This window comes from Triticum dicoccoides, chromosome 4B (genome assembly GCF_002162155.2).
Source record: "Triticum dicoccoides isolate Atlit2015 ecotype Zavitan chromosome 4B, WEW_v2.0, whole genome shotgun sequence".
Taxonomy (NCBI): domain Eukaryota; kingdom Viridiplantae; phylum Streptophyta; class Magnoliopsida; order Poales; family Poaceae; genus Triticum; species Triticum dicoccoides.
Genome location: NC_041387.1, coordinates 183,003,500 through 183,013,493, shown reverse-complemented (window position 1 = coordinate 183,013,493; position 9,994 = coordinate 183,003,500).

The following is a 9,994-nucleotide window of genomic DNA, read 5'->3' as shown; positions in this document are numbered from 1 at the left end:
ACTGGGAAGCATGCCATGGGCTCGGGTGAGCCTCTTGGTTCTCCCATGCCAGACTTCCCTAGGACACCAGACGTCGAGGTCCTTGATGGCCCTGACAAGCCTGCTGTGAAGCCCTTCGACAAGCCATTTGACCCCGTCCATGATAGGAATAGGAAGAGAGGAGGCCTGATGGAGGAGGAGATCAATGTCTTTTGCAGCATGACTGAGGCGGTGAAGGAGGTGGCAACAACCATCAGGGATTGCAAGCCCCTCGACGTCCACCCTGACCTGTATGGTGCTGTCATGACCCAGGGTAGATTCAGCGAGAGGCTCTCATGGCAGCTCTCAGCCACCTGCTTGTCAACAAGGCCCAGGGTGTTGGGTTCGTTGCCATGGCCGGCGCTCACAGGGTGTTGTGGCTCAGGAGCTGGCTGGGCAAGCACTACTACTAGAGTAGTACTGCCTGTGAGCGTGCATGATCCCCGACGGCGATGGCAGTAGCGACGACGACGATGATGATGATGGCGACGTACATTTTGTGTAGATAGGGCTCAAAAACTATTTGATGGTCTATATATTTTGGTGAGGTGGTATATACTAACCCCTCACACTGATGGTGAACTTGCGGTGGCAGGACGACACCCTTTTTTGGATGTGGTGGTAGGTTAACACCAAGGTCGTGCTAGGTTGAACTTGCTATGCCGTATGATCATGCATGCTTTACTTCTCTTCTGCTCCATTGTTGTTTGTGTGCTACTTGTGCTCCATTTATTTGCTGCTTCAACTCTTGCTCTTGTGCATTGCTAGGGCAAGTGGTATGTCGTGTTCATCGGTGAGGTTCCAGGGGTTTATAGTTCATGGGAAGAAGCCAATGCACAAGTGGCATCATATAGCAACAACAACTATAGAGGGTTCAAGACTAGGTAGAACAAGCTTACTCCGCCTGGGTGCGAAAGCACGGAGGCAACAGTGTCGACAGTGCCAAGGTTGGAGCTGTCAAAGTGGAAGCTGCTAAGGTGGATCGTCAGTTCGGCCTGAAGCTGAAGAACTTCATCATCTTCGCCCAGTTTGTCACCATTGCTGTGTTGTGGCGTTGGTGTGCTAGGTGTGATCATTGTGGGTAAGCTCACCAACTAGGGTATAAGGTAAACACAACATGTACGCCGTATGCAACCAAACGCCATGTTCATGTGACATTAGGGCCAATGCAGCCAACCAAACAAAGTGCACTTGCATATTACCTAATGCAGGGACTAGGGATGCAGGCTGGGTTGAGAAGTGTATGCAATGCGATTACTGTTCAAAACTTGAACCAAACACGCCCCTGGCCTCTGGCTTCTGCCCCTTTAGGAGCCCAAGTTGGGCCGAGCCAGCCTGCTATTCACCTGCGCCTCAGCCGTGATACGCTCGTGCACCACCTGCCTGCATGAATCGATCCGACCCAGCCACGCCGTTGCTTTCCGCTGAGAACTCTGCCGATCGCTTCTTCAATATTGCCAAGAACCACACCGCAATCGGCTGCATCTTGAACTTGATACTTCCTATGGATCAACAATCTATGGCCTCCGAACAACCTAGCTCATAATACCACTTGTTAGAATAAATTAGAGGCATACCTTTGATCACCCGAGGACCAAGTAATCATACGAGCACGACACCGAGATTTGTTAACGAGGTTCACCGATATGGCTACATCCCCGTGGCCTGACTATGGGCACTCCTCCACATGACACCGCTACAATACCGCACCTGGTCGCTCTGGACGCCGACACATGTCGCCGGCTTCCCCTGCATTCCGATGCTATTATGTTGGCATATGTTACATCATGTGTCTACCCCCGCTATATATGAGAGGCCTAGGATACAAGTGTCCTACTTGGACACGACTCCATATCCTATCTAAACACAATACTACTACAAGTCCAACTGTAACCTACATTGTACACAATATTCGACACAACTCTAACAGAAACATATTGGCACTTTGTATTGAGAACATGAGAATCGAGTAGTTGACTGCCTTTTTTTCTTCTGAGAGAGAGAGATGTCATAATACTTGTGTATTGCCAACTTGAAAAATTAAGTTCTTGATTGTTTATTTCGAAGAACCAGCCTTTGCAAAGGTTATTCCTAAATTACTTCGGCAGCGACAAGTGACACAACACATGTATTCCACTTGTGTATTTTACTTGTCGCCATGAGATAATTTTGGTCAGGACGTGCGGGTCATGCACTGGCGGTTTTGGGTAGGTTTTTTAAAAGACGAGGCCGCGAACCAATCTATGGTTGGACGGTTTGGAGGACAATGGTATTCCCTATCCACTAGAGTTCAAGTTTTAGATTTGACATTGGCGTTCAATGGGAGGAGACATTTCCGTCAACTACTGTAAGTGCATCTAGTGCCACCCCTAGTTGGTTTTGGAGTATTGACGACAAAGTTGGTTGAGGGACTGATGCGTTTGTGAGAATTGCAGGATAACGCGGTAGTGTCCCTCAATGATTCGGTTTACCTATCGGAGATGACCCCTAAAAATGTATGAAGACATTGAAGACAATGGTGGTATGAGAAGATATTCATATTGAAGACTATGACATGAGAAGACATTGCATGAAGACTATGGAGCGCGAAGACTGTGTGGTTTCGTTGTTTCCTTTTCTTCTTTGTTGAGTCATAGGAACCACCGTACTGTTAAGTGGGGTCCAAGTGAACTAAGTCAGAGTGACTGAAGTGATGCTCAACCCAAATCTTATGTCTTCGAGCGAAGACAATGAGAGCAAATCTTATCCAGAGTTGGATGAGTCAGCTTTGCTTGTAGCCCAAGTAAAGTTGCCGCGTGTGTTTGAAATCTGACCGTTGGAACACGTGTCAGTTCCTTAGTGACCCAGGGTCATTTCGGACAAATCAGGTCGGGTTGCCTTGTGGCTATAAATAGCCCACCCCCTACACCATAAATTGGTGGCTGCTCAGAGTTAGTTTACGGCTTTTGTCATTTTGAGAGCAACCCACCTTGAAGCCTTTGAGAGAGAAATCCTTGCGAGGACAAAGCCCAAACACCTAGAGCCAAAGAGTGTTAGGCATCACTGAAGTCTTTCTATCTGTGTGACCTGAAGACTTATTACACTTGAGGACTGTGCATCCTCCAGCCGGTTAGGCGTCGCGTTCTGAGCATCCAAGAGTCATTGTGGATTGCCGGGTGAACGAAGTCTGTGAAGGTTCGGAAGTCTACCTTGAAGACTTACCAGAGTGATTGGGCGAGGACTAAGTGTCCTTAGCTCAAGGGGAATAAGGTGAAGACATGGTCTTCTGAGTTGAATCTCAGCCACCCTAACCAGGCGTACAGTTATCACAGCAACTGGAACTGGTCCAACAAATCCTGTGTCTTCAACAAGTGACTGGTTCTATCTCTTTCCTCTTTTACTTTGAGTTTGTCTTCGTGAAGTCATTGCTTATCTGTCTTATCTAATTGACTTCATTGCTTGACTACTATTGTTGATTGGCTTCATACTATCTTCCATCCTGATCCTACTACCTAGCTGCTATTAGTCTTCATACGTTAACGCTATTGCATACTTGACTATGGCTTGCTTGTTGTAGTTTATCTTCCGCTGCATATCAATTAGGTCATTTCTATTGTTTGTCTTCGAAACTTCCACGTTTTGAAGAATTTGATAAAAATTGCCTATTCACCCCCGTCTAGTCGATAACTAGCACTTCCAATTGGTATCAGAGCAAGGTACTCCCTTGTTCTGTGTGATTTGGTTTAACCACCTGGAGTTTAGCTATGTCGACTGCAGGGATAATCAAGGTCTCCGCTGCTTGCCCCATGTTCGATAGAACAGAATATCCCTACTAGAAGAATAAGATGCACATGCATCTTGAAGCCATTGATGTCGACCTCTGGTATGTTGTCAAGAACGGCGTTCCAAAGACTGGTGAAGGTGTTACCCCTGCTGATGTCAAGAAGTTCATTCAACTGGACTCGACTGCAAAGAACATCATCTGTGGTCATCTGACCAAAGGACAGTATGGCCGCGTGAGTGCTCTGGAAACGTCAAAGCTAGTCTGGGACTGGCTATCCAATGTCAACGAAGGCGTCTCTACTCAGAGAGACCAGAGAATCAGTGTTCTTCGCAATCTCTTCAACCGCTTCAAGGAAATGACAATGAAAATGTCCAGCTCACGTTTGATCGCCTCATCGACATCACAAATGAGCTTCAGGCTCCCGGCGCCACTGAGATCACCAAGCATGAAATCGTCAAGATGCTGCTGAGATCCCTTGACAACTCCTTTGACACCCTTGCCCTCATGATACAAGACATCCTGACTTGAAGACTCTCGATCCATCTGATATACTTGAGAGGCTCAACACACATGAGTTCCAGCTTTCTAAGAAAAGAGATATCTATGGCCCCAACTATGGCCGAACTCGTGCTTTGAAGGCAAAAGTTGTTTCCTCATCTGAAGAAGAAGAATCTGACTGTGGTTCTGATGATCCTGAAGACATTGGAAGGGAACTTGCTATGCTTGTGAAGAAGTTCCAGAAATTCACCAAGAAGAAGGGCTTCAGAAAGTCTTCATGATCCAGTTCAAGAAATGATGAAGCTTCCACTCAAGACAACAAGAAGAGAACATGTCACAAGTGTAAGAAGCCTGGGCACTACATCTCTGAGTGTCCTCAGTGGGAAAACGAGAAGAAGAAGAAGAAGAGCAAGGAATATAACTCCGATGACAAGAAGAAGAAGAAATCTTCGAAGTCTTCTTCCAAGTCCTCATCAAGGTCTTCATCTCACAAGAAGAGCTCATCTGGCAAGGTTCGTGCTTTTGTTGGCAAGGAAATGGATTCAGAGGAGGAGTCTGCTTCTGAGGAGGCAGAGGTGGAATCTGAAGCTGAGTCCGACTCTGGTGTTGCAAGTCTGGCTCTGGCCACAGCCTACGTTGCAAAGTCCATCTTCAACACTGAAGACTATGACTCCCACACCAACGCTGATGATGACAAGGACAATCCTGCTCCCACCTACTGCTTCATGGCACGCGGTGCCAAGGTAAAATCACGCGATGCTTACTTTCAAACATCAAGTGAAGATGACTCTGATTGTGAATCTAAACCCAGCTACAAAACACTTGCTAAAATTGCTACTGAACAACAAAGGGCTATGGAACATACTCAAAAACTGTTAGACAAAAGCGATGACCTGTTGGACGCGGAAATGACACGTTCACAGTCCTCAGTTGAAGACATAAAAAATCTTCATGCTAAGTATCAAGAACTTGAAAGTCTTCATGAGACGCTCTCAACCACTTATGAAAAGCTCTCCTATGATTATCTTCAAAGGAAGCAAGAGCTTGAGAAATTGAAAGCGACTCATGAAGATCTTCAAAAAGAGAATGAGTCATTTCACGCTCAACAGATCAGTCCCGCTCAGGATGAATTTGAACCACCGTGCTTAAAATGCATTGAGCGTGATAACGCTACCTCTGTTGCTGAATGTTCCACTGCTGCTACTGTTGCTCTGTCTTCAACTACTGATGTGGTAACTAACCCCTCTTTTGAGGATACCACTACTATTGCTGATGAAAATGCTAGGTTGAAGACATTGCTTGAAACAGGGATGTATAAATGTCTGAAAGGGCATCAGACACTTTGTGATGTCCTCAAAAAGCAGATTCTGAACCGAAACCCTAGGAAAGAGGGTGTTGGGTTCGAGAGGAAAATGAATGCTGATGGTTCCTACTAGAAGCCTGAGCAGTATCCCAAAACCACATGGGTTGCTGCAAAGGAACCTTCAGTGGATCCATCCACTTTATCTGGCTTTACCTATGCTAATCCTATTATCATTGATGCAAACTATAAACTATTCAAAAATCAGAATGGTGAAGTGTTTGCCAGGTATATTGGTGCTAACTGCAGGAATGGACCGCCAATGAAGAAGATCTGGGTTCCCAAAAGCTGTCTTGAGAATCTTCCTGTGAATGTTTTCATGACACCACCAGGGAAGAAGACAAACCCCAGACCAAAGGCGTCACATGGTCCAACGTCTTCATACGGAAACAGGACTCACCTGAGTCACCCTAACGCTAATGTTTTGTAGGGAAATCACACTCATGAATATGAGCGTGTGTCTTCAAACCGCTATGTTCATAATACTAAGAACTTTTCTGCTTATTCATATGAGTATCATTCATCTCCTGCAAGGCTATTTGCTAGGGGTCCAAAGCCGAAATTCTCAGATGCTGCACTTAGACTCATTGCTTCTAAGCCACCCCTAAAGATGTGGGTGGTGAAGAAGAACTAACTCTCTTTTGCAGAACATGGTCTCCAGCCAGCAATCAAAGGCGTCCGATATTATTGCTGGGGACCTAAAACACAAAGGGACGCAATGATAAAATGACTTACTATGTATTCCACATATGAATCACTTACCTGTCATACTGTGTGCTAACTTTCATCTATGCTGTGATAATCCAAGTGTGTATCAACTACTTATGCTTCACAACATACATTGTGAAGCCTATCCTCCTAACTGCACTGTAGGGCATGTCACCAAAAGCTTCAGAATGGATTATTGACAGCGGATGCACTAATCATATGACTGGTGATCGAAGTCTTCTCATGGACTGAACCTTACGTCCATCCGACAAGAGTCAAATCACATTTGCTGACACTGGTAAAGGCAAGGTATTGGGTCTAGGTAGAGTTACAATCTCAAAGGATCAACACATGGATAAAGTGATGCTTGTTGAATCCCTTGGATTCAACTTAATGTCTGTCTCAATGCTTTGTGACTTAAACATGATTGTGATATTTGGAAAATATCGTTGCCTTGTACTAATGGAATCTGACAAGTCTCTAGTCTTTGAAGGGTATAGGAAAGGTGATCTATACATGGTAGATTTCTCAGCAGGTCCACAGCTTGCCGTATGTCTTCTTGCAAAAGCTTCAGAATGCTGGCTCTGGCATCGAAGGCTGGGGCATGCTGGCATGAGGAACTTGCACACTCTCGTCAAGAAGAAGCATGTCATAGGCATCGAAGGTGTCAAGTTCAAGAAAGATCATTTGTGTGGTGCTTGCGAAGCTGGGAAGATGACGAGGGCCAAGCACCCCTCGAAGACAATCATGACGACATCTCAACCCTTTGAGCTGTTGCACATGGACTTATTTGGCCCTACTCACTACTCCACCCTCACAACAACGGCGTGTCTCTATGGCTTTGTCATTGTTGATGACTACTCAAGATATACATGGGTGCACATAATTCTCTACAAGACTGAAGTACAAGATGTCTTCAGACGATTCGCCAATCGAGCAATGAACAACTATGGCGTCAAGATCAAGCATATCAGAAGTGATAACGGCACTGAATTCAAGAACACCGGGCTTGATCTTTATCTGGATACAATGGGAATCACTCATGAATTTTCTGCTCCATACACACCTCAGCAAAACGGCATTGTAGAGCGCAAGAACAGAACCCTCATCGAGATGGCTCGAACAATGCTTGACGAGTACAAGACACCAAGAAAATTCTGGCCTGAAGCCATTGATACAACTTGTCACATCATCAACCGCGTCTACATCCATAAGCTTCTGGGCAAAACATCCTATGAGCTCCTTACTGGCAAGAAGCCAAATGTCAGCTACTTCAGAGTCTTTGGAGCTAGGTGCTGGATCAAGGATCCCCATCACAAGTCAAAATTTGAACCCAAAGCTCACGAAGGCTTCATGCTTGGCTATGGAAAGGATTCACACTCTTACAGAGTCTTCAACCTCTTCCACTACAAAATCGTTGAAACAGTGGATGTGCGATTTGATGAAACCAATGGTTCACAACGAGAGCTCCTGCCAAGCACACTTGATGAAGCTCCTTCCAGTGAATCTATCAAGCTGATGGGAACTGGTGAGATCATGCCCTCTGAAGCACAGCCTGAAGAGGAACTTATCATTTCTGCACCAAACCAACCTGAAGACAATGCTCAGACCGAAGACAATACTTCCAATGATGACAATGATCAGCATGAGCAAGGTCTTCGTCCAGTTCATCCTTGTGTTGCAAATGAAGTACAAATTGAGAAGATAATTGATAGCATCAATGCACCTGGTCGGTTTACTCGATCAAGAGCAACACAGTTAGCAAATTTCTGTGGGCATTTTTCATTTGTATCAATATCTGAACCCAAGAAAGTTGCTGAAGCCTTTATGGAACCTGAATGGATTCAAGCCATGCAAGAAGAACTTCAATAGTTCAAGCTGAATAATGTTTGGGAACTGGTCAAGCGCCCTGACCCTCGCAAGCATAACATTATTGGCACAAAATGGATATATCGGAACAAACAAGATGAGCATGGTCAAGTCATCAGAAACAAAGCACGTCTTGTGGCTCAAGGATATACTCAAGTTGAAGGAATTAACTTTGATGAAACATTTGCTCCTGTTGCTAGGCTTGAAGCTATTCGCATACTGCTAGCCTATGAAAATCATCACAACATCTTGCTATATCAAATGGATGTGAAGAGTGCATTTCTCAATGGCAAGATTGAAGAAGAAGTGTATGTTGCTCAACCACCTGGCTTTGAAGATCCAAAACATCCTGATATGGTGTACAAACTCAACAAAGCACTGTATGGTCTCAAACAAGCTCCTCGCGCTTGGTATGATACAATCAAAGACTTCCTGAAGAGCAAGGGCTTCAAACCAGGATCTCTAGATCCCACACTCTTCACGAAGACATATGATGGTGAACTGTTTGTGTGCCAAATATATGTGGATGACATAATCTTCGGCTGCACCAACCAGAAGTATAGTGATGAGTTTGGATACATCATGCAAGAGCAATATCAGATGTCCATGATGGGTGAGCTGAAGTTCTTACTTGGTCTTCAAATTCGTCAACAAAGAAATGGCGTCTTCATATCTCAAGAAAAATATCTCAAAGACTGCCTGAAGAAGTTCGGCATGCAAGATTGCAAAGGTTACACGACGCCAATGCCAGCCAAACATCATCTTGGTCCCGACGACAATGGTAAAGAGTTCGATCAAAAGGTATATCGCTCCATGATTGGTTCTTTACTTTACCTATGTGCATCTAGGCCAGATATCATGCTTAGTGTTTGCATGTGTGCTCGATTCCAAGCGGCACCAAAGGAATCGCATCACTTAGCTGTGAAGCGAATTATTCGATATTTGGCTTACACCCCAACACTCGGATTATGATATCCAAAGGGCTCAAGGTTTGACCTAGTTGGATTCTCGGATGCTGATTATGTTGGTGACAAGGTGGATCGCAAGTCAACATCAGGAACATGTCACTTTCTGGGACGATCACTTGTCTGTTGGTCTTCAAAGAAGCAGAACTGTGTATCACTCTCAACTGCTGAATCTGAATACATTGCTGCTGGATCCTGTTGTGCTCAGCTTCTATGGATGAAGCAAACTCTCAAGGACTATGGCATCAATTTGAAGCAAGTCCCTCTCTTCTGCGATAATGAAAGCGCCATCAAGATTGCCAACAATCCAGTTCAGCACTCGAAGACAAAGCACATTGAAATTCGTCATCATTTTCTCAGAGATCATGTCATGAAGAAAGATCTTGACATCATTCACGTCAACACTGAAGAACAACTGGCAAATATCTTCACAAAGCCCTTGGATGAGAAAAGGTTTTGCAAGTTACGGTGTGAGCTAAATATCTTGGAATCCACTAATGTCCTGTGATCAGGCACACATCCTAACACTTATGCATGTTGATGACTTAGATGTGCAACACACGAAGTAAGGTATATCTTCAATCAATGAAGACTTACACTCTGAGTGTGAATACATTAACATGGAATTTGACTTCGGAGCGCCACGATAATTGTGCGCCGTGTCTGGGTCTAATACTTCCTATACGGTGGGTAACGCCACCACCAAATTTCTCTGTTTGAAGTGTTTCACTCATGGCGTTACTTTTGCAAAGACTTCGCATTTGGTTTGTCTTCAGTTTCAATTTATCTTCATGATTTTCTGCGCTATGATGA